Below are 23,674 nucleotides of genomic sequence, written 5' to 3' on the forward strand. Positions count from 1 at the left end.
AATCTTCGCAAAATGCAGGTTCTGATTCAATTGGCCTGATGTAGGGCCCAAGAGAATACATTTCTAACAAAGATCTCTCTCTTTTTTACTTACTACTAGGCATTCAGTAACCTTCTCTCTCGTCAGACAAGATAATGAAAGAAACTCTTCTGGTTTTCCAAAAACCCCATTCTTTAGGCCAGATTATCATTTTGATTTAGTATCTGTGAATTAATAGAGAGAAGAGGTGGCTGACAATGGCACTTCATGGACTGGATTAGGCAACAGGGCACGGGAGTTGGGGCGAGAGTTCAAAACAGAGAATGGTGACAACCTAAAAGCTTAAACTGCTATTTCCATCCCGAGACCAGGACAACAGTGATGGCATACAGACCAACCTAGCTTGACAGAAGACCAGAATTCTAGTCTCAGAATGGATTTTTTGTTTTTATCATGTTTTAATTTGCTTATTTTTGGTTTTCAAGTTTGTGTCCTTTCCTAAGTCACTTAATCTTTCTGAGACTGTTTTGCTCTGGGATATACTACCTAGGGCTTTTGTGTGCTTCATAATTAATTTTTTTATTTACATAACAAAATTCATGTAAAAAAAGTTAACCATTTTAAAGTGAGCAATTCAGTGGGGTTTAGTACATTCACAATATTATGCAAACAACACATTTTTTATTTGAAAATGTCTCCAGTTCCAAAGATTTTCATCACCCCAAAAGAAAATCCTTACCCATTAAGCAGTCATTCCCTATTCCCACCACTCCTTATCCCCTTGCGATCACATATCTGCTTTCTGTCTGTATCAATTGGTCTATTCTGGATATTTCATATAAATGGAATTATTGCAAATGTGACCTTTTATCTCTGGCTTCTTTCACTTAGCATGATGTTTTCTAGATTCATCCATGTTGTAGCATGTATTAGTACTTGAAAGGAAGGAGCGACACACAGCAGCAATTCACCGGAGAATTCCGCTTTATTAGGGAAAGGTGCTGGGTTATATAGGAAGGGGCATGAGGTGATTGAAGTGTCACTTCTATGGGGCTGGTGGCTATTGGCTAGGTGCTGGGATTAGGGGGCGAGGGGTGATTGGGCTTCAGGTGGCGCCGGCGGGAACCGAGGACCTGGAAGAGAAGCAGGAAGTTCGCCATCTTATGGGTGGGGGCCCTTCAGTACTTCATTCCTTTTTATAGTAGATTAATATTCTATCATATACCTAGATCTCATTTTGTTTATCCATCACCTGTTGATGGATATTAGGTTTTGGTTATGGTGAAAAGTGCTGCTATGAACTTACATGTACAAGTATTTGTTTGAGTACCTGCTTTCCTAATTTATTATTTTTAAGTATACCATTTCATTTGGTTTTCAAATTGGGTTGAAAAGAAGTATTTTACTGAGCAGGAACAAGTTCAAAGTGACTTGCTCCAGTTCAAAGGTAGTAAGGAGCCCAGGAACTTGAAACTTCTGACAGCAAGTTCAGTGCTCTGTGATGTTATACCACCACAGGCTCAGCTGTCCTGAGAGTCAAAAAGGAGAATGTGGGTAAAAGTGATCAGCAGGCTGTAAATCACAATATGTGTAAGTCGTTGTTCATATTGGTATTCAATATGCCAGCTGATGCTGCAGGGACAGTTTCCCACTTGGGAGGTCAGCACATGCTATCTCTATTATGGCCAGAAGAGATTTAAGAATTGCAAAAGGTATAACAGACTGGTTGGACACCAGCAAAGGAGTTTGACAAGGCTGTCACATCTGTTCAATATTTCTACTGAAATAATCATGGGTATTGCTGTTGATGGTTACCATAGTGGTATTAAGGTTGGCAGAAGGAGATGATGTAATCTCAAGTATGCTGATATCTTGGCTGCTGAGTCTGTGGTTTCTGCAGTAAGAAAGCTGGTGCCTTAGACTATGGATGATTTAAATGCTGATAATGGCAGCTGAAATGTAGAATATTTTAACAGCAGCGCAAACTGGAAGCGAATAAGAAAAGCAAGAGAAGGGTTGTGCTGCCGATAGTTTATCACAGGTGTGAGAGCCGTGGCTCTCTGGCCTATGAAAGAGAATGCCTTGTCAGCTTCACATTACCCCACCTCAGGGCCTTCCTTGGTTGTAACTGGTTCTGGTGTCTGATTAGTATGAAAGAATGTGAGATGAGCCTCAGTTCACAGACTTTTGCCAAAAAGGAGATGAAGATCAACATAGAAACATGGCTACTGCCGAGCTGCGTCGGAGCCCGAGCGATGGCGGCACTCTCGGTGAAGGAGAAGGATGACAGGGGCTGAGGACAGCACCATCCGCGTCCAGGATCCTGGAACGTTTCCTTCTGAAATAACTCATTCCGTGTGTCTTGATTTCCTGACAAGTAAATCTTGAAGAACCGAACTGGCATTTATCAGGGCAAATGCTGGCCTGTGGGTCTCTGGAAGGGCTTGTGACAGGGTTTATAAAAACTGTATTTTTGAAGAATTCATTGCTAAGTGAGGGTTCTTCAAATCTTTCAAAATCAAAATATATGTTTAAACACATATATTTTTATGATTATGAAAATAACACATATTCATTGTAGAAATCATATAGAGATACTGGAGAAGAGGAAAGTGCATATTTTCACAACCCAAATCAGTTAATGTTTAGCCATTTTTCTTCTAATAGTTTATCTATATTTATTTTTATATAACTGGGACCCTATTTTATGCTCAGTTGGTTTCCTTCTTTTAAAAAATTACTTATTTGTACATATATTGCTGGCTGCTTCTCTGGATCCAAGGGTTATTCAAAGGGTTAGGTTTCCTACAGAATGGTTAAATATTCCCATTTAGAGCAAAGGAAAAATCAAGCCTAGAATTACCTATCCTTTCTATACAAAACATTACTCAGATTTGAGCAAACCACTCTCTCAAATATAGTTAGAAGCTGTTGATTTTCTCTGAATAATTAGTGTGGTGGTGAACCTATGACAACTTTCAGGTTTCTTTGGAAACTTTAATCTTAAAAGCTGTTTCTACTTCACAAATTTACATACAATGTTGCCATGGAAGACAACAACATAGAAGACAACCTTCTAGTGTGGTGGAAACCTAGGGCCCAGAGGGGAGTAGGGTGGGGAGAGGGCAAAAACAAACTAGCCTTAGGCTACGATAGATCTAGGAATTACTCTGGATTACCCTTTCCTTTTCTTTCTGCTTGTCCAGTCCCTCTTCATGCTTCCAAGACCAATTTGAATCCCATCTCCCCCTGTAAAGCCTTTTCCAGCTTATCTCCCTTTTCTCACCTCACATTTTACTGGCAATTTAGACCTCACAGTCTGGCCTTTGTCCATGAACTAGCTCAGGATGCTCCACAATCCTAAGCATTTCCCATGCAAGTTAGTGAGCCCTGTGGTAGGTTAGAGATGGCCACAGATTCTCCTCCCACTGAGAGCTAGGGTCCATGTCCCCGCCCCTTGAATTTGGCAGGCTTTGTGACTTAGAGCCCAGGCTTTAAGATACTGGCAGCCTCTACCCCTGCTTCTTGGAACCCTCCCACTGGGGAAAGCCAGCCACCGTGTCAGAAATCTGACTCCCCTGACATCACTTTTTGTGGAAAAAAAGAGTGATGCTTTCCAGCCCCCAGCTTCCAACCTTATCAACCCACATGCCAATCATGCAGATGAAGGCACTATATTGGACATTACAGCCCCAACATATGCCACGTGGAGAAGAACTGAGGCCCTAGACACACGGATCTGGTTGAGCTGTCTCACCCATCTCCAGACACTGGAGCCACCGCAGTGAAGGTCCCAGTTATCATGAAACAGAACAAATCATGCAAGTGAGTCCTGATCCATAAAATCATGAACTAGAATAACAGTGTTTTTGTTAGTATGACATCATTGTTGTAACCGCAGATTTTGCAGTAGTTGATTATGCAGCAGTAGATAACTAGAACAGTCTCCTGGGGAAAGGGGATGGGCCTTTAATCAGTGCTTCTCAAATTTTGCTATGTGTTCAACTCACCTAAGCATCTTGTTAAAATACAGGTTTTGACTCATTTAGTTGGGGTATGGCCTAAGATTCTGCATTTCTAAGAAGCTTCCAAGTGAGACTGTTGTGACTGCTCCCTGGATGGTACTTGGAGTAGAGAAGTATCCTGAGGGGCAAAGTCAGGCAATGCAGGTGCATTTGTATGACTTTTCAAAAGGCTTTTGCTTCTGGATTGATTAGCTGAATAACTTAATAAACTGAAAAGCAACCTCCATAAGACACTTTGACCTACAGCAGAGTTTCTCATAGTGTGGTCTCTGGATCCATTTGCATTCAGATTACCTGAAGTTGTTAAAATGTAACTACACCTCAGTCCTGCAGAGTCAGAATGGGAGAAGCAAACAAGATCTGTGGGTAGTTTTTCAGCACTTTCAAATTTGAGAACCATGGGGAAAGTAGAAAGAAGAACTGAATTAAGAGAATGGGATTTTACATCAGTAAACACAGGAAGGGACTGGTGGTTACCATGGGGGAGGGTTGGGGTGGGGAGGTGGGGAGGGTGAGGGGGATAAAGGAGCACAAAAATTCTCAATCATAATATAAGTTGGTCATGGGGATAGTAGCACAGCATAGACAATACAGTAAATGATTCTGTAACATCTTCTATGTTGACAGATAGTAAGCGCACTAGAGGGGGTGAGGATTTAATAATATGGGTAAGTGTTAAACCACTATGTTGTACATTTGAAACCAATATAAGATTGTCTATCAATGATATTTTAATTAAAAAAAAAGAGAATGGGGTTTTAGCTCTGATATGGACCCTAAGTAATGGCAAGCAAGTCACCTCACCATTCTGCTCTCAGTTTCTGCACCTATAAATGGGGGAAAGATGGCTGAACTACAGCCATTTCCATCTCTGATGTGGTGTGTACCCTACAATGCCTGCTCCAGGCCATACCCCTCTCTTGTCCTCTCTGGAGCCTGGGGCGAGGAGAGCGCACACTGCCCCAAGAGGACATCAGGATTGCCCTGCTCACCGTTATCTTTCTTGGCTCACAGAGAAGTATGATCAGGAAACACACAGGGCAGGAAGTGCATTTCATTTTTAGATATTTTTAAAGTAAATATTAGTGCCAAGGCCAATGTCTCCTCAGAATAACGCATATCTGCATTCGATACTGTAATTAAACTTAAATCACTTCTTAAATTATATGTTTTAAATGGCAATTGCACAGCCTTTAAGGTTCCCTCTTGCCTTGAGCACCATTGGGTAAACGTGTTCATGATTGAATTAGCAGACCTTTGATTTTAAAAGGACTTTTCAGTGATCTTTTATGGTAGATTAAAAAGCAATTTACTAATTTACAGTTCATAGGAATTCCGTGCCCTCCTTGAGTTTTGTAAATCAATTCAGTGCTAATAAATGTGACTATAGCTCCAAATGTTTCATTTGGGGACAGCTGGTGTCATTCACAACCCTAAACTCACAATTACATAATCAGTAAAACTGTAGTTTGTATGCTGTTTCTTTGTGTCCAGCATAAGCCTCTCTTAGGAATCCCTTAATTTTTAGGTATCTTTAGTTGGGGTGGGGGAATGTTTAATCAGCAGGGCTCCTGGGAAAATACACCTCAATTTTTTGCTTATCTTTTCTTTAATCTGCTCTCTTTATTATGGTCAGTATTCCCAATTAAAAGACAACTGGAAGATGGGGTCACTTAACCCAGGGCTCTTCCTCCTGGGCATGACTCTCACAGCAACCAAGACCCCACTACATATTCCAAAGCATTCATTATCATCATCGTCATGGTTAATACAGGTGGAGCACTTCTATGTGCCAGCTGTTAGCTTACTTACAATTTCACAACTCCATGAAATTCACAACATTAACACTTGTGTTTTGCAGTAGAAGAAACTGAGTCATAGATTAACTTTCCCAGGGGCCCAGAAGTAGTAACTGATGGAACTGAGATTTGAACTCCAGGAATCTGGCTTCAGACCCTGTACTTATAACCATCATACCGCGCTGCCCTTATGCCTCATGGCAATGGGCTCTTTTCTCATGCACCCGCTCAGTTTCAGCTGGTGACTAGTTTTCCCAAAGGAGGTCTCTATTATTTATACTACAGGGCAGATATAAGAAGTCAGCAGAAAAAGCTTTTAAAACTCCACACACAGAGGAAGTATCCAACAATTCATTTTTTTTTCTTTCCAATTCAGCTGTAAATTATATCTCAGCCTTTCACAAGTCAACTCAAATCTGTCTCAAGTGGAACTGAAAGGTTCAAGCAACTAATGGAAAGTTGAGCATTTTCCGTGGTGGGTTCAGGAATCAGTCTAGCTTGTTTGGTGAAAGGCACCTTGCTGATGACAAGTGCTGCTGGATTCTCCTTCCTAAGGCAGCTGAGCTGGGACTTTCTTGGGCTTTTGCCAATGAGGGGGGCATTTGCATCATGACAGGGAAGTAGAAGAAGGGGCTGGCCTGTAATAGTTCAACGAAAAGGCACTGGAAGAGTGGAAGAATGAAGCCACAAATGTGGACACCAGCCTCTATATGAGAAGCAAACCCAGACAGTATCCAATGTTGTTCATCTAGAACCTTCTGCAAAAATTACAATTCTTGGAATTTGGGAAAGAATATATAGCCAGACATGCTTACTTGAATATGAAAGAATGCTCCCTTGTTTTAAGTCTCCTTGAGCCAGGTATATTTGTTCAAAGAAAAATTGTTTCAAAGACAGTTTGTTCATAAGTGCTGAGCTGTAACCAGTAGGAACAAACCTAGAAACTGGGGTTCAGATCTCATGGCCTGTTGTTATCCCTGAGTTTTCTAAGCCATTTTCCTCTCAACTTCTGTGTTCTGTTTCATCCTCCTCCTACCAAGGTACAGCAGATTCAGAGGCGAGTTAACCCTGCTTTTTCTGTGGCAGTTGAGCAGCCCTCTGGGTGGGGAGGCTGGCAAGGCATCGGGCATAGAGGCAGCACCCTTGGGTAATGGCGGGATCCCCGCACGCACAAGGCCTTTTCCTAAAGCTGTCAGGGCCCCACAGCCTGAAGGCTCCTTAAATGCTGCTTAGACTCCCAGTACCTCACTTACTTAAACCATCCCTAGGTCCTGGCAAATCCAGGGAGGCCAAACCCTGTGAGGAGGTTAAAATTTAGGGTTGGGAGGTGGAGTCTGACCTTTTCTGAGTTACCCCTCCACTTAGATGTTGGCAATAACATATTACCAGAAGCAGGATAGGGAATGGGGGTGGGGTGGGTGACAAGGAAATGACTGCCTGAGAAGGGATACAAATAGTGCTCTTTTAAATTTTCCAGATGCTAAAAAACGGAGATTAGATTTGCCTCTTTCATTAGTTTTGAGATTATTGCTACATTTCTCCTTCATCATCCTTATATCATCACCAGAGAGAGAAAATTAAAACGACTCCTCTTCTTCTTCATTTAAAAGTTGCCTCTACTTCTATCTAAACTGCGCATGCTCCGCCCTCTGCCTCTTTTTCCTTCCCTCCCATTTTCTCACCCCTTCTCTCTGGTGTCCCTTCCTCCTTTGCCAGTCTAGCCCTTCCCTCCCTGCCCCAGCTCTCCCGAAACCCTCCTCTCCTTGTCCTTCCTTTTAGTCCTTATTTCCACAAATTAACATATTCGAAGCATTAACTGGCAACCACCCTGAAAAGAGATGAGGCGGCGAAGGGAAAGGAAAAATGACTGCCAGGTTTGAACTAATTTCTGCAGCCAGTCCTGAGTTCTGTGGCATTTGCCATGGCTGTGAAATTACAATAAACAAGGGACTGCACTTATACTTCTAACCTTTCCTCTGTTGGTACTGAAGACACAAATTGAATGTTGAACAGTCGTCCATGCTGTCTCCTTCTAAATGTATTACTACCTATCATTTTGAAAGAGAATTGAGAGAAGAATTCAGATTGGGAAGGGGTGTGCAGGACTGGGAGGGGAGTTTGTAGTAATATAGCAGGAAAATAGTAATTTTATCCAGAGACATCTATCATCCTAGTAATCCAGTGATGAGCTGGCCTCAAAATGAGGTACTAATTTTCTACAAATTAATCTGAGGCATATATATATCCCTCAGAACTATAGAAGAAGTATTTTTTAAAACACCCACTATTCTTCTAAGAGAGATGAAGAGTTGAGGATGGTGTAATAGGAGGGATGTCAAATGGAGATCAAAACAGTCTATGATATCATTACCTCCTGTTCTAGCAGCTGCAAGTTCTCTCTCCATTTGTAGGTCAACACTATTGTTGAGTAGGTTTTCCCTTCAGAGTCTGAGGGCACTCAGTACTTGAAGGTAAAGACTGTCTATATTTGAATCTTCTATATCATCTAGCTCCATAACAAACAATAAATGTAGCATGTGTGGGCTCTTGCTCTGGGCCAGGCACTGTGCTAATGTCAATACACATCTTACTCCTTCCTCCGGCCAGCCCTATGTAAAAAGTGAAATGATCACCCCACTTTACAGATGGAGACACAAAAATGTAGAGAGGTTAAGTAAAATGCCAAAGTCACATACCCAGGTTTTCAGTAAATGCCTTTAAATGTTTTAACCTTTTGGTTTCCTTTAAATTGTTGTAAAGGTGTTCCACGCCCAGTCCAGCAGTGAGCCATCCGGAGCCATCTTTGGGGGCTGGTGCTCAGGTTGGCTCTGCTGCCTTTCAAATGTAGCTTCCATCTCCAGGTCCAAAGTAAAGGCTAATGTTTGTATTTTATAGCCCTCAGAAAAGGGGGAATAGAGGGCCTAAGGCAAGTGTGTTTTTCTTTAAGAAGCTGACCAGAAGTTGAACTGTGGATGTACTTGTAACCCACTTGCCCCAACTTGGTCACATGGCCCACACTTGCCTTCAGAGAAGGCCAGGGGTTATAGTGTCTAGTTGAGCAGCTATGAGCCCAGCTAAAATGGCAGTATATGTTGTGTTGAGGGCTGATGGGGTGTTCTCTATTGATAAAAAGAGGGAGAATATGGGTAGAAGGAGAACACAGGAAGTTAACAGGCAATCAAAGTATTAGCCTGAAATTTTTACTTTAAAATAAAAAAAGAATTAGCTGTTCAAATAGTGTAAGGAAGATCTTAGAAGGGGTCCTTAAGGGACTTAGTCTTCGAGCTATGTATAAATGTCCATGAAATGGTATTCAAGCAGGTCAAGGACCTCTACTTGAGTCTGATTCTAGCACTAACTAACTGTGTGACCTTGAAAATGTTACTGGTAATTAGTTTCTCTCAGCCTATTTTCTCATCTGGAATTTTATCCTAATAATACCAGCCCCAACTGTTGATAAGGATAAAGATTAAATATAATATTCATAGAAGGATCTTGGCACAGACTATTTGCTCAAAATTATAGTTCTTCATTACTATTCAGTAAATAAGCTTTCAATACACTTTGATACACAGAAGGAGAAAGCAGAAGTAGGGTTTGGCAAGTGGGGAATCTGTGTACAGATGAGAGCTAGTCAAACTCCCAGAACACTTGGGAGTACCAACGGAACAAATATGTTTATATCCTAAATTAACAGAGACTATTAATGAGTTTAAGTGGAGTTAGCAAGGTATTGTATTTTACCTTGGTGTTCTGTTTTTATCTGAAAATATCTCTTTTTTTTTTGGTCTTCATTCTTCAGGAATATTTTTGCTGGATATAGAATTCTGGGTTAGCAGTGGTGTTTTTCTTTCAGCACTTAGATTTCTCCTGGTCTGCATCATTTCTGATAAGAAGTCAGCCTTAATTCTTATTGTTGTTTCTCTGTGTGTAATGTGTTATTGTTATTTAGCTGCTTTCAAGATTTTCTCTTGATCTTTGGTTCTCAGAAATGTGACTATGATTTACATAGATGTGGTTTTTTTATCCATCTTGTGGTTCAATGAACTTCTTGAATCTGTAGATCTATGTATTTCACCAGATTTTGGAAATTTTGTTCATTATTTCTCAAATATTTTTTCTGCCCTGTTCCCTCTTTCCTCAACCTTTGGGACTAATTTCATACATATTAGCTGATGTTATCCCACACATCCCTGAGGATCTGTTCCTGCTTTTCTATTTTTTTCTCTCTGTTCTTTAGAATGAATATTTTCTGTTGAGTGGTCTCCAAGTTCACTGACTCTTTCCTTTGTCACCTCTATTCTTCTAAGCCCAACCAGTGAATATTTAAGATATTTTTCACTTATAAAATTTCCATTTGATTCTTTTCTTACAGTTTCTATTTCTCTGCTGAGATTTCCTAATCATTCATTAAAAGCTTTTTTCCTTTATATCCTTGGGCAAAGTTATAACAGCTATTTTAAACTCCTTGTCTGCTAATTTCAATCTGTGGGTCATCTTCGGTTTGATCTTCATTGATTGCATTTTCTCTTGAGTTTAGGTCACATGTTCTAATACACTTTTACATTTGGATTGTATCCTGGACATTGAATCATATACTATAAAGTCCATAGGTTGCTTTTGTCCTTCTGGAAATTTTGTTTTTGATAAAATAGGCATTTAACTTAGCTGGACAGTAGCTTAAATCTCATTAAGCACTTTTAGTCTTACCTGGGCTGCTTGGAGTGTGCCCTATAGATGAGTAGTTACATGATCAGCTAGAACCTTAGGAAGAGTCCATGCACAGAATTTGGGGCACTCTCTCTGACTCACTCTCTATGGGGCATTCCCCCTTCACTTTCAGGGTGCTGTGGTAACTTTGAATTATTTCCTCTTATTCTTCGAGCCAGTAAGACTTCAGATATTAGTGTTGCCTGCCCTGCTCAGCATGGACTAAAGTCTGCTCTTAGGTAAAGACACATTAAAAATTGAGAACTTCATCCAGTGTCATTCCTTCCTCCAATATTGTCTCCCTTTCGGTGTCTGCTTTTGGTTGCTCTTCAGTGCCTTCAGGTACTTGTTTATTTAAAAAAAGGATTAGTCCAATAGAGGTTTCTCTTCCATTATCAGAAGCAAGAGTGTCTGCTACACTGTAAGACCTAGTAAGATATAATTAAATGTGGTGGATTAAAGATGTCTGGGATTTTTCAGAACCTTTCCTGTTGAGACATGGGATCTTATATTCTTTCCCCTTGAATCTGCATGGACTCTTCTTTGACCAAAAAAAAAATACAGCGGAAGTTGCACGGTGTCAGTTTGGGCTAATGTTATAAGAGAACTTGTATATTCTGGTTTCTATTCATGGGAACACTCTTTCTTAGAGCCCTCTTTCTTAGAGCCTTACTGTGGGAAGCCCAGACTAGCTATTTGGAGAGGGTATATAGAGAAACAAATTTAGTTATGTATCTTGAAGGAGGGAAGGAGGGAGAAAAAAGAGACAGAGGCCCAGCCGGCCACCAGCTTTTCAGCTCCTACTCTTCTGAGTTATCCCTGCTGAGGTCCTAGGCATCACAAAACAGAGATGAGCCATTTCATTGTCCTGTCTGAACTCCTCACCACAAAATCATAATGTATATAATACTACTAATAAATTATTATTTTCAGACACTCTGTTTCAGGGTAGTTCCTTATACAGCAATAGTTAACCAGAATATTAACAAATTCATATTATTTTAAATAATGAATAGTGTTTTCTTATGGAAAAGACCCAACTGCCTGTATTATATCTGAGACATTAATGTTCACAGTCAGAGTAAATCTACAAGTTAAATCTATACCACCTTAATTTTTCCCCTCTTAGCTGCTTCTGGAATTCCAGGAACAGAGTCTCAGGAGAAAATAACTGGGCATTAGGGATTATACTTTGCAAATCAATTTATTTTTGTGAGGGTAAAAGCAGCAATGCCATTATTGACAGATGAAGAAACTGAGAAGCAGTTTAACTAAGGATGAGAGTCTGGAGTGGGGTCACCATGGCAGTCCCAGGATTTGAATTGAGTGTTACCAAATTCATTGCTTAGTTCAGAGAACATATTGATTGATTATTGATTGATTTCTGACAAGTCAGGTCAATGAGCATAGATGAATTCAGAATAGCTACTATTATTCAATTGTGAGTCTTAAAAAGAAAATCAAATAGAAGACTTTGAGTTTCTTTTTTTTGTACTGATTCCTGTTAACATCAATTAGATTGTGTCGTGCTATGATATTCTAATTTTTAGCACAAGGAGAAAATGAATTGATTTCAGGGTTGATATCTCTTAACATTTAAAAGGAAATACTTTCACTGAAAATATGGGCACCATAGAATAAATTGCTTGACATTTGCGAGAGCAAAATAGTCAATATAAACAGAATTTTCATATTGAAAAATAAATCATTAACCTAGCTATTTCTAAGTTCAATTTGAAAATCTTGAATATATCATTAATATATTTTTCCTTCTACTTTTTCTTGATTAAGGCAGCCGCTATCACAGAGGCACTGGCTGCTTTCCCTGATACCCCTAACTCTTGGTTAGACTAACAGTCTCAATTCCTCCGTCCCTTGTCCCTGTGTTAGTACCAAGGTAGGAAGCCACCTCTATAATGATCAGGAGCAATTTGGAGAGATAGATTCAGTCATATATTTTGATGTGTTAAGTGAACATCAGACCCCCACAGAAGCATTCTATGAAAGGCTATGTTCTCCCTTTGACTTGACAATAGAAATGAAACCAGACTGGGAGTTCATTTATAGGGTCCACTCCCAAAGCATGTTACCATGTCAAAGTCTTCAGCACTTCTCCCATTAACAGATAGACTCTCATTTCTTTCCCACTAAACATGGGCTGGCCTTAGTTCCTCACTTTAAGTGAATAGAATGCAGTAGAAATGATGCTGTATGGTTTCCAAGGCTAAATTAGAAAAGACAACACAGCTCCTTTTTGTCACTCTCTCTTGAAATGCTTACTCTAGGAACCCAGTCACTATGTTGTGAAGATGCCCAGACCATGTGGAGTAGCCACATGAGATATTTCAGCTAAGGTTCCAACTAGCAGCCAACATCAATTTTCATACATGAGTAGGGAAGCCCTAGAGATAACTCCATCCTTAGCCACTCTCTGTCTGCAATCAGGTAAGTGACCCCAAGCAAGAATTACCTAGCTGAGACTTGTGAACCACTCGAAATGTGAGAGAAAATTTAAAAATGATTGTTGTTCTAAGTCACTGTTTTGGGGAAATTCATTACACAACAGTAGGTGACTGAAACACCTTGCAAAGCAATATGGATTTTTTTTTGTTCTTCATTATATAAACAGCTTCACAGCCAGCTCTTCAAAGCTGTGGTTCCACCCAGTTATCACTCTCTGTCTTAGCTTAGATTCCTCCAAAAGCCGACCTGAGACAAGGACTTAGGAGGTGATCACATGAAGTAAAAGTGAAATAGAAGAAAATAATAGAGTGAAGGAAGGAAGTCAATAAATGTTTGCAAATTAGTTGGTTACTGCAGTGGGCAGCTGGAGCTCAATGTCCCTGTGGATCCTCTTAGGAACCATACAGAGTATGCCTCAGAAGTGTCACCCCAGAGGATGGGGAAACTGGAGCATCTATCCATTCAACTCCTCCCTCATTGATGTGCTTGCCTTTAAGGCATCAACTCCTCTACATTTCCAGATTGTACCTGGTAACAGATAAGCATCCTTCTGTAGCTCATGAGAAAGCAGAGTGGAGACCCTGCTATACATGGTCAATGTAGGGCACTGGCAATAGTGCATGGAACTGTCCTTGTCCACCATAGCTGTGTTGAAGTCAGGTGGTTCAAGAGAATGTGGCATTGTACATCACAGCTACTTTCCATATCCTCTGATCCATTCTATATATGCCAACCTGGGATAACTCTTCAAAACAAAATATGCTTTTGAAAAAATCCCCTAATTCATATTCTTCAGTGGTTCCCCATTGCTCATAGGAAGAAAACAAAATCTTTACCAGGTTTGATGCTGCCTATTTGTAGCTCTTCTTATACCATTCTCCTCCAATCTCTGCCCTCCAGCCAAACTGGTATTGTTTCACTTTCCCAAAATGCCATAGGGCCATTGTACTCAGCCTAGAATGTTCAGACTACACTCACCTCCAAGCCAGTTAGATAACTCCTACTCATTATTCCCATATCAGCTCAAACATCTCTTTCTTGGGGAAGGCTTTACTGATCCCCAGACTGAATCAGGTTCTTCTAAAAGCTTACTTCAATTTATAATTGTATACTCCTTTAGTTGTTCATTCCATTCAGGTCTGTCTCCCACACAAGACTGTAGACCCAAGAGGGTCGAGATCATGTTTCAGACTGAATAGCTGGGATATAAAAGGTGCATGTGTACAACTGTGTGGGGCCAGATGTGCATGTTTGAGATTAGATGGAAAACCACTGGAAGCATCTTTATTTTTTGGGATCTAAGGATCTTTTCAAAGACTGAATTTGCCAAATATTTTACTCAAGAATGTACATCTTTGAGTATCCTCTATTTCTCCTCCACTCCAACCTCATCTTTAGCCTTAGACCCACCTCTCCCCGAATGAGGTGTGAAGGAGGAGTAAGCAATGGGGTTTGTGCAAAACAAACCCAGTGTTAATTTCCCAAATGAGGGCTCCTTTTAGTCATTGGCTCCTCAAAGAAAAACTCTGTATCTCCTGCTCTCTGAAATCAACCTGACTAGAGGACATGTATCTTTCCATCCCAGAAGCATTGAAAGACAGTGTGTATTTAGGTGTCAAATTCCAGAATTCCCTAGTGTGTTTAGAAACTAGAAATTTGGATGGATAAAAGGGGAATAGAAGGAAATTCAACATTTCAAATTTTCAATTTAATGGCAGTAAAGACAGAGTAAGAGCCCCTGTTGGGGATTCTTAAGAAGAGGGATTGAATATAAATCCAGGGAATTACCCAGATTCTTTGTGATCACTGGTGAGGCTACATTTGGAATACTATGTACAGTTCCAGTCACCTTATTATAAAAGGATATTAGAAATGGAGAAGTTACAACAGAGGGCAAAGAGAACCACATGGGGATTTAAGGATCTTAACTTATCAGGGTGGTATTCTTTGGCAAAGGAGAGATTAAGTGGGAACTTATTAAAACATAGACAATTCTGAAGGGAATGTAGAGGATAATTGTTTTCAAGGCTATTTGAGTTAGTGTCAAATACAAGAACAAGGGGTTAATAACTTAAGCTAAGAAAGCTTAAGACAGGCATTTTCTGAATTGAGAGACATACAACAAAGGACTGAGGATAAAAATAAGAGACAGATTTTTAAGAGGTGGAAACATGTAATTTTTCCATTTTGGTTCATTTGCCTTAAGTAATGAAGAGTGCTTTTTTTTCTTTTCCACTTGGAACAATTATATCTTATCAGCAGTGTTAAAATTAAAAAGGGTTACAGTGACTATAATTTTAAAGACTCTAAATGGGAAGTTTCTAACCCCAGAAAAAGAACACATGGTTAAGAGCTTCTTGGCTTCTCTGCTTCAAAATGTCACAGGTTTCTTTCCTGAGCCTACTGTAATACCACATTACCATTCAGAGTTTTGTACCTTGGCTGGTCCTGGAAAAATTTTTTATTTATTCAGTCTGTCACATAGCCAAAGCAATGATTTCCAGTATGAAAGATATTATTTTATTTAGGTAACACTTGGGGGGAGGGGAGAAATGATTATATAGTATGTTTTTAAAATATTGACTGTCAGTAGTGGTTTGTTTCACCCTGATCTTAAGAACTGTGTTGCAGTTCAGATGACACTTAGGAAGCACCAGCTCTGTGATAGACACTGCAGAAGATTCAGTGCCTGCACATAACCTTGTTAGTTTCTGACAGTATTTGCTGAATGGACATCATCCCTACTCTCAGTGAACTTGTGTGATATAATGATATTGATACCAAAAGTAAAGGAATAAGCAGTGTAGTGGGGGATAGAGGAGGGACCATTTGAACCATAGATAAAGGGTAGTGATTAAGAGACAGGCTTTGGGGTCAGTTGAAAACCCTGCTTTGTTGCTGGCTGTGTCATCTTGGGCAGGTTACTTCTCTGAGCCTCAGCTTCTTCATCTATGAAATGGGGGAGATAGGACCCCCTCAGAGTTTGAGTGAGGATTATAGTGAATTGATGTATGTAAAATGCACATTGCTAGAATATAGTGAGCACTGAAAAATGGCAGGTGCAGTTAGGAGGCTGAAGAAACAGAATGGATCAAAGGCCTCAGAGTAGGAAGCAGATTTATCTAACATGTTTAAGTGAGTTCATGGGCAGAAAAGGAGTGTTACTTTAATTCTCTAAACTTCTGTTTCTTCATCTGTAAAATGGAGATAATAGTACCCATCTCATAGTGTTGTTGTATGCAATACAAAGTGCTTAACACAGTGACTTCCCTTTAGGTAAGTACTCAGTAAGTGTTAATTCTCATTGTTACTGTTTCAACCTGCTTCAATGAGAAATGTCAAGCCGCATGTTAAACTAGCTTTGTCCTTTTTTCCCCTTTCTTTTGTCAACCTTAAAATAAAGAAAAGGTAAGCAATTCAGTCAGCAAAGTCGAGTTTATTTGGGAATAGCAGAAGAATTGCAATTTGGGACAAGCAAACTATGGTGGCCCATAGGAAGCCTGGAGAACAAAGATGGAGAGCATTCTTTTATAGAGGAAAGAAGGAAGTTAGGATGGGTTGTTTTCAACAGAAGTTCATTGGAGAAAAATAAGAGTTTGAAATGGTGGCTTCTCCTTGGCTATAGGTGATCTAAATGGTGGCAGCCTCTCATTGCCTGCAGGTGAGGGTAGGTTGTTGCTCTTCCTTCTTTCTGCTGGACTATGAAAGCCAGGTGGAGTGGTACCAGGCGTGAGAGCCTTCCTTTCATGGCTTCCCAACTCCAGTTTTGAGTTACGTTTCCTTAACACATTTTCACAGTTTTTACAAAGCAACTAGAAGAGAAAGTAGCTTTTTTTTGCCCCTACTTGCCTTATTGCCATTTTTCTTATACCCTACTAAATCAACAATGAAGTCCTCCTGGAAAGAGTCTGGGTCTCTTGGTCACAGGGTACATTACAATTAAGTAGCATAGACTTACATGTCACCATACACCAGTAACAATTCATGGGAAGCAAGCTGTTTGTTTTACTTATTTTATTCTTACAGTTTACAATCCTAGCACAGATATTTTGGTAGGAAAGCGTAAGACTGAAAATCTTCATGAAGCTAGGGCATTTTTTTTCATTATGGAAAATTCCAAATATACACGTAAGTGGAGAGACTAGTATGATAAACCACCCATTATGCAGCTTCAACAGTTATCAACACCTGACCATTCCTGTTTACTAGGTATCTCTCCTGCATCCCCTCCTCAATAGGTTTTTTTTTTTATGGAAATAAGATGTTTGCTTTTATAAATAATATGTCCTTCTAAAAGATAAGGATTCTCTCTTTTAAAAAAAGACAATCACAATACTATCCTCACACCTAAAAAATTAACAAAAATTATTTAATATCATCAAATATCTAATCAGCATTCAGATTTTTCCAGTTGTGTCAAACTTCTTTTGCATTTGTTACAAGCAAGTTACATACCCTACATTTTGTTAATATATATATTACGGCATTTTAACATCTCTAGGTCCTCTCAGACCCCGTCCAAGGCACTTCCCTCCCGGCATCCTCAGCGAGCCGCTCCCAGCATTCCCCAGGAGGTCGTTCACCGCCTGGCCCGGGGCGCCTGCGTGGTACCTCCGCTCTTCTCAGCGGGCCGGATGCTCAGGCTCTCTCTCCGCCTGAAGAAGAGGCACACCCCCCCACCCAGGCAGACGTGCCAGCGCCTCCCCTCAGCCCTGGAGCCTTTCAGTGCCTCCTGGGGCCTGGCAGCAGGTAGGGTCAGCACCCTTAAGGGCGAGCGTTCGCACCATGTTCCGGTTCTGAAGATGCCTGAGGGATTCAGCTCCGGTTGCACCCTGGTTTAATAAGGCATCCTTTATTGCTGCTTTTCCTTTTCTTGTATTATTCCTCAGTTCCCTTCCAGGATGCACCTTGTGTCTTCAAAGAAACACTTGCGGGTGAATCCTCTCAAGCTATTTCTGGGGAATCTGAACGAAGATGGCCTCCCTGGAACGCGTGTTTGTCTTAACCAAAGCCACTGAGCTCCTCCCTGTTTCTAGCTCCAGTGGGCACTTTTAGTCCTTGTTTTACTTGATCTCTGGGAGAACTGGGCACTGATGACCACTTTCTACTTCATGAAACACTCTGTGATGCCCTCTGCTCTTGGTTTTCCTCACATCTCTGGCCATTCCTTTCCAGTCTCTTTCATTGCCTTAAAAAAAATAAGCCTTATTGAGATATAATTCATATACCATACAATTCACCAATTTAAAATGGACTAATCAGTGGTTTTTAGTATATTCTCTGACTTGTTCAACCATCACCACAATTTTATGACCTCATCACCCCAGACAGAAACTTGGTACCCATTAGCAGGCACTCATTTTCTTCTCCTCCAAGCCCCCAGCAAATACTAATCCACTTTCTGTCTCTGTAGATTGTCCTGTTCTAAACATTTTATGTAAATGGAATCATACACTGTGTGGTCTTTTGTGGCTGGCTTTTCTACTTAGCATAATGTTTTCAAGGTTTATTCATGTTGTAATACAGGTCAGTACTTCATTCTTTGTATGGCTGAATAATAATCCATTGTATGGACATAGCACATTTTATTTATCCATACTTGTCAGTTGATGGATTTGGGGCTGTTTTCACTTTTTTGGCTATTATGAGTAATACTGCTATGCACATTCATATACCAGTTTTCGTGTGGACATGTTTTCATTTCTCTAAGGCATTTATCTCAGCACGGAATTGCTGGATCACATGATAACTCTATGTTTAGCATTTTGAGGAATTACCAGACTGGTTTCCATAGGGGCTGCATTATTTTACATTCCCACCAACCATTTATGGGAGTTCCAATTTCTCCATATTCTTGCCAACATTTGTTAGTATCTGGCTTTTTGATACTAGCATCCTAGTAAGTGTGAAGTGTTATCTCATTGTGGTTTTGATTTGCATTTCTCTAATGGATAAGAATGAACATATTTTCATGTGCTTATTTGCCATTTGTATATCTTTTTTGGAAAAATGTCCTTTGCCCATGGGTTCATTTTGTAAATGTTGGTATCATCCTGGGTTCAGTGTCAACCCCTTTCCTCTTTTTCCCATATACTTACATACTAATGCCCACTCCTTATTCACACCTTCTTCAATCATGCTTTCATTCAACAAACATTTATTAAGCTCCTAAAATGTACCAGGCACTGTGTTTAGTGTTGAAGCCAAATAGCCATGAATAAACAGATGAGATCCATGCCAGTGAAAAGCTTGCATTCTTATAGGGGATGAAGATAGCAAAGAAGCAAATAAGAAAGATACTGTAATACAGTGGAAGAACTATGACATCAGTATGATAGAGTGATGGGAAGAGTACTGGTAGTGGGGCATAGGGGGAGGGGCATTACATTAGACTGGGTGATTGGGGAGGCCTCTTTTACAAGGTGATATTTGAGCTGAGATCTACCTGCTTAGGAAAAGTACACCATAACAAAAGCATGGACAAGCATTCCAGGCAGAGAGCAGCAAGTAGAAAAATGAACTTTGTGTGTCAGGAAGAATGAGAAAGCCAGCGTGGCTGGAATGTAGTGAGTAAAGAGGAGAATGGCAAGAGGTAAGGTCAGAGGGGCAGGAGGGGCCTTTCTTTTGAAGGACAGACAAGAAAAGTTGACTGGATCTGGGATTCCTGGAATTATCCCTGGTGTGATTTTTGGAGGCAACAGTCAATAAACCACCAGCATATAGGTGTCTTCCAAACTAGGAATTAAAAATTCTCTGTGACTCCTCCATATCCTAATTATACCTCTTCCCACATAGAAGCAAAAAGATACTATACTTGAATATAGCTAATAAATAATAAACTGGTGTGAACCATTACTTTGTTTAAAATAGAAAAATAAAACTCAAACCAGCACTACAGGGTAACAATTTATGGTGTTGGAAATGTCTTGAGAAGTCTTTTTAGAGTTTTGTGTTGAATGTTTATGGAAGGTGTAAAATTCTTATAATGCCAGCGTTTTATGAACAGTGCAGTTGGCAGCTCCTTTTAGCTTGATCCCCGCTTTCAGGAAATGTGGATTTTCTTTCATTTATTCATATTGTTTCCAGTCCATCAAAAATAGACAGGATGTAACAGGGCAGTCCATTTGTACCATTCTTTTTGGAAATAATTGCCAGGAGCACTTTACGGTTGTCAAAACCCCACCAGTGTGACTCCCAAGTGGTCCTCTGTGTTAAAAAGCACACGCTTCCCACTCATCTTTGTATTCCTCTCCCATTTCCACCACAGGGAGGATAATCAGGCTGGGGGAAGCAGCCCTTTAAAATTCAGTGCCATGCAAAGGGCAAGAAGAAGAGTGAAAATGATATATACAGAACCCCCGAAAGAAAAGGGAGGTATGGCTTCCCTCTGTTTAAGAATGCATTTCATGAAAGAGTTAGGAAAAGCTCAGGTTTACCAGATATGCAGAACCATATGCATGCATTAATTAAAGGAATGTGAAGGAGGAGGAGGGGATCTGAGAAAATAACAAAGCTGCAGTGTATGCATGCAATGATTTTTCATTCTGTTTCGCTTCAGCTCTGCCCCTGCAACAGAGGATCTAATCAATCTGCCGGCTATTAAGTTTGTTAATTGATAATGCATACTAATTAGGCTGTGCGCAGTTACTTAAGAGACTTTGCTAAGGTGATTGTAGGCACAAGTCCAAATGGAGTTTAAAGTATTCTGTGTGAGGTTAAAACCCATCAACCAGAATAGATGGATTTTATATTATAACAGAAGGCACAACATACCCATAAGTATTTAATGTATTGCTCAGTTACCATTATTACATATTTTAACTCTACAAAATAATTAAAAATGTAAAAACAGCTACTAAAAACTATAACTAAGTCACACTGGTGCAGGTTTGAAGAGGTGTCAATGAGAAAGCACTATTTTCTCATCAAGGTAAATGTTTAATTTTCTCATTTATATTTGGGAACAGCCAGGGTAAGCAAGGGAGGAGGCTTTGTGAGAAGCAAGACTTAGTGAACTGTGTGGACACCAGAGGCCATGGACAGCCTCAAATGTCAGGTTGTGATGCCCATGTTTCAAAGGTCAGCACTCCAGAGGCTGCCCAGTTGACCCATAGAAACACATTATCTGGAGCTCAAGATTGAAACATGTTTATCAGCCATACAGTTAGCTGCTGGTGCTGTGGTTTGTGCCCTTGCTGTGGAGTACTGTTATTTTGGGGATGGACTGTCAGGGACCTCCAGCAAATGTCCCTTCAGAAAATGCCCACAAGGAGGATGGTTCATCCCTCTCTATGCCTTGGAGGCAGTTCCAGTGTACAGCCAGGAGATATGTCTAGTTGGGTCCAAAGAGATTTCTCCAGATCAGAGTGACATCTCACTCCACTCTAGTGAATTTCTTAGAGGTTCAGGTGGATCATGAACTAGCTGCTGGCTCAGAAATCAAATCACAGAGCTAATTTAGAGGAGGTCATAATTCCCCATGAGACCCTGAAATCTTCCTGTTCTTCTGGAAGATTCAAACTAGTTTCATGGACCTTTTGTCCATTCAGCAGATATCTCTTGAGTAGATTATATGTTCCAGGCACTGTGCTCTGTACTGAGGATACCAGTGATAAACAAAAAAGGCAGAGTCTCTCCCTTCACATAACTTAGAGTCCAATGCATCTAGCATATGCTGTCAGAGAGAGCTTTCTAAGAATGAAAATCCCCTACTTAAAATTACGATTCTTCCAGGATGAAGTCCAGATTCCTTAGTGGCACATGAAGTTATCAAGCCATTCTTGACATTCTTGACACAGTTACCTTGATACTTCCTCTTTTCAGTAAAAAATTTTTTGAGAAACTGCTATGTCCCAGGCACTACACCAGCTGCTGCACATTCATCAGTAAGCCAAAGTCCCTGCCTTCAGGAAGTTCAGAATTGAGCCAGACTCAAGCCATATCCAGGACAAAATCTGTCTACAAGTTTTGGACCAATAAGCTGATCCCTGGGCCTACTGAGTAGACCTATAATGTGGCAGTTGGTTGTTTCCCCCAAAATGTGTTACTAGCAAAGTATTGGTATAATGTCTTTAATTTGGGGGGCTGGGCCGTGGGGAGAAACAAGGGGCAGAGTTGACATTCATAAAAATTCTATTAAGCTAATATACAAACTAATGTTTAAAACATAAGAGTGGGAGAAAAGCTTTTATGGAAGACTATTTAGCAAGAGCAGAGGGAGGTGTCTTTTATTTTCACTCCTTAGGCAAATAGAGAGTTCCCACAACAGACATTTGAAGCTAGCAGGAGGCAATAGTGTAGATAGTATGCATTTAATTAACAAACGAATTGTGTTCCTACAGTGTGACCACTGAACCTGGAGCTGATCTATACTGCTCTGTTTTAGCTATTTTGAGATGACTGAGTTCAATGACTCTGTGTAAGGAAAACTAACCTCTGAATTCTAAGAGAAAAAATAATTAGATGCTCACTATGCTTATGAGTCATTCTTAACTTGGCCAAATAGCATAATACAGGACTGTAGTGAATAAAGACTTTGAGAGAATAAGCCATTTCCAAGAACAATTTGTGCAAGCTAGAGTTTATTTGCATATACTGAGCATATATTAAAAATAGGATGCCATGACAATATTGCACAAATGCAATAATTAGTGTTTAATAATTACAGAAGTACTTCTTATGAGCATGTGCCAGTGGCACAAGCATTATTCTTATTGTACCAAAAATATGACTGGATTAAAAAATTTTGAAACAATTAAAAACTATATATGCACTTACTTTTATTCCTCGTTAAGGAGGGTTGACAGAGTCTTGTCTGCTGACTTACTGATACTGTTATTTGGGTAATACTGAAAGTGAATGATTTCCTAAAAATGGATTGGTTTTTTAAAATAGATTGTAGGTGAAGGAAACAGAAATGAAAGCCCTCAGTGTTGTGACATTTATTTATCAAAAATGAAGTATGATATTATCAAAACTATAGAAATATGCTCAAAGTCTGTCAAAGTCATTGGGGAATAGGTATTTTCTGGACTTTCCTGGAATGATCAGTAAGTCTCATATGCACTATCAATTGAGAAGATCATTATGAGAGAGTATTCTTTTCATATATAGATCTTAGGATTTATTAGGATGGGTTAATTACTATAACAAGTAGTCCTAAAATCTTAGTGGTGTAACACTAAATGAGTTTTATTGTTGTTTGTTTTTCCTGTTCACATCAGTTCAATAAGGGTTGGCAGGGATACTCTGTTCTACACAGTCATTCAGGGACCCAGCCTCCTTGTAGTTAGTTATTCTGTCCTTCACTAAGGCCTTAAGAGGATCCTCTGCTAAAAATGAGGAAAAGAAAAAGGAGGATTGTTATGGGCCAGGCCTGAAAGTGGTGTACATCACTTCAGCTCACACTGTATTGGGCAGAACCTATCAGCTGACTGCACCTAACTCCAGAGGAGACTGGGAAATTTAGTTTAGTTGGGTGCCCAGGAGGAAAAAAGAACATCTAGCCAGTCTCTACTATCTAAGATCAACCCAAACAATATCTCTAAGATAAAAGTTGGGGACCCAACAAAGGTAATAAGCCTTTTCCATACTTGGCTACATTGAGGGCACCCAAAACTATATTATTTACTAGATAACCCCCAGAGATGTTTTATGAAGTGAAATCTGATATGTATAACAAGGGTTGCACAAAAATAA

Source organism: Manis pentadactyla, chromosome 2, assembly GCF_030020395.1.
Source record: "Manis pentadactyla isolate mManPen7 chromosome 2, mManPen7.hap1, whole genome shotgun sequence".
Classification (NCBI taxonomy): Eukaryota; Metazoa; Chordata; class Mammalia; order Pholidota; family Manidae; genus Manis; species Manis pentadactyla.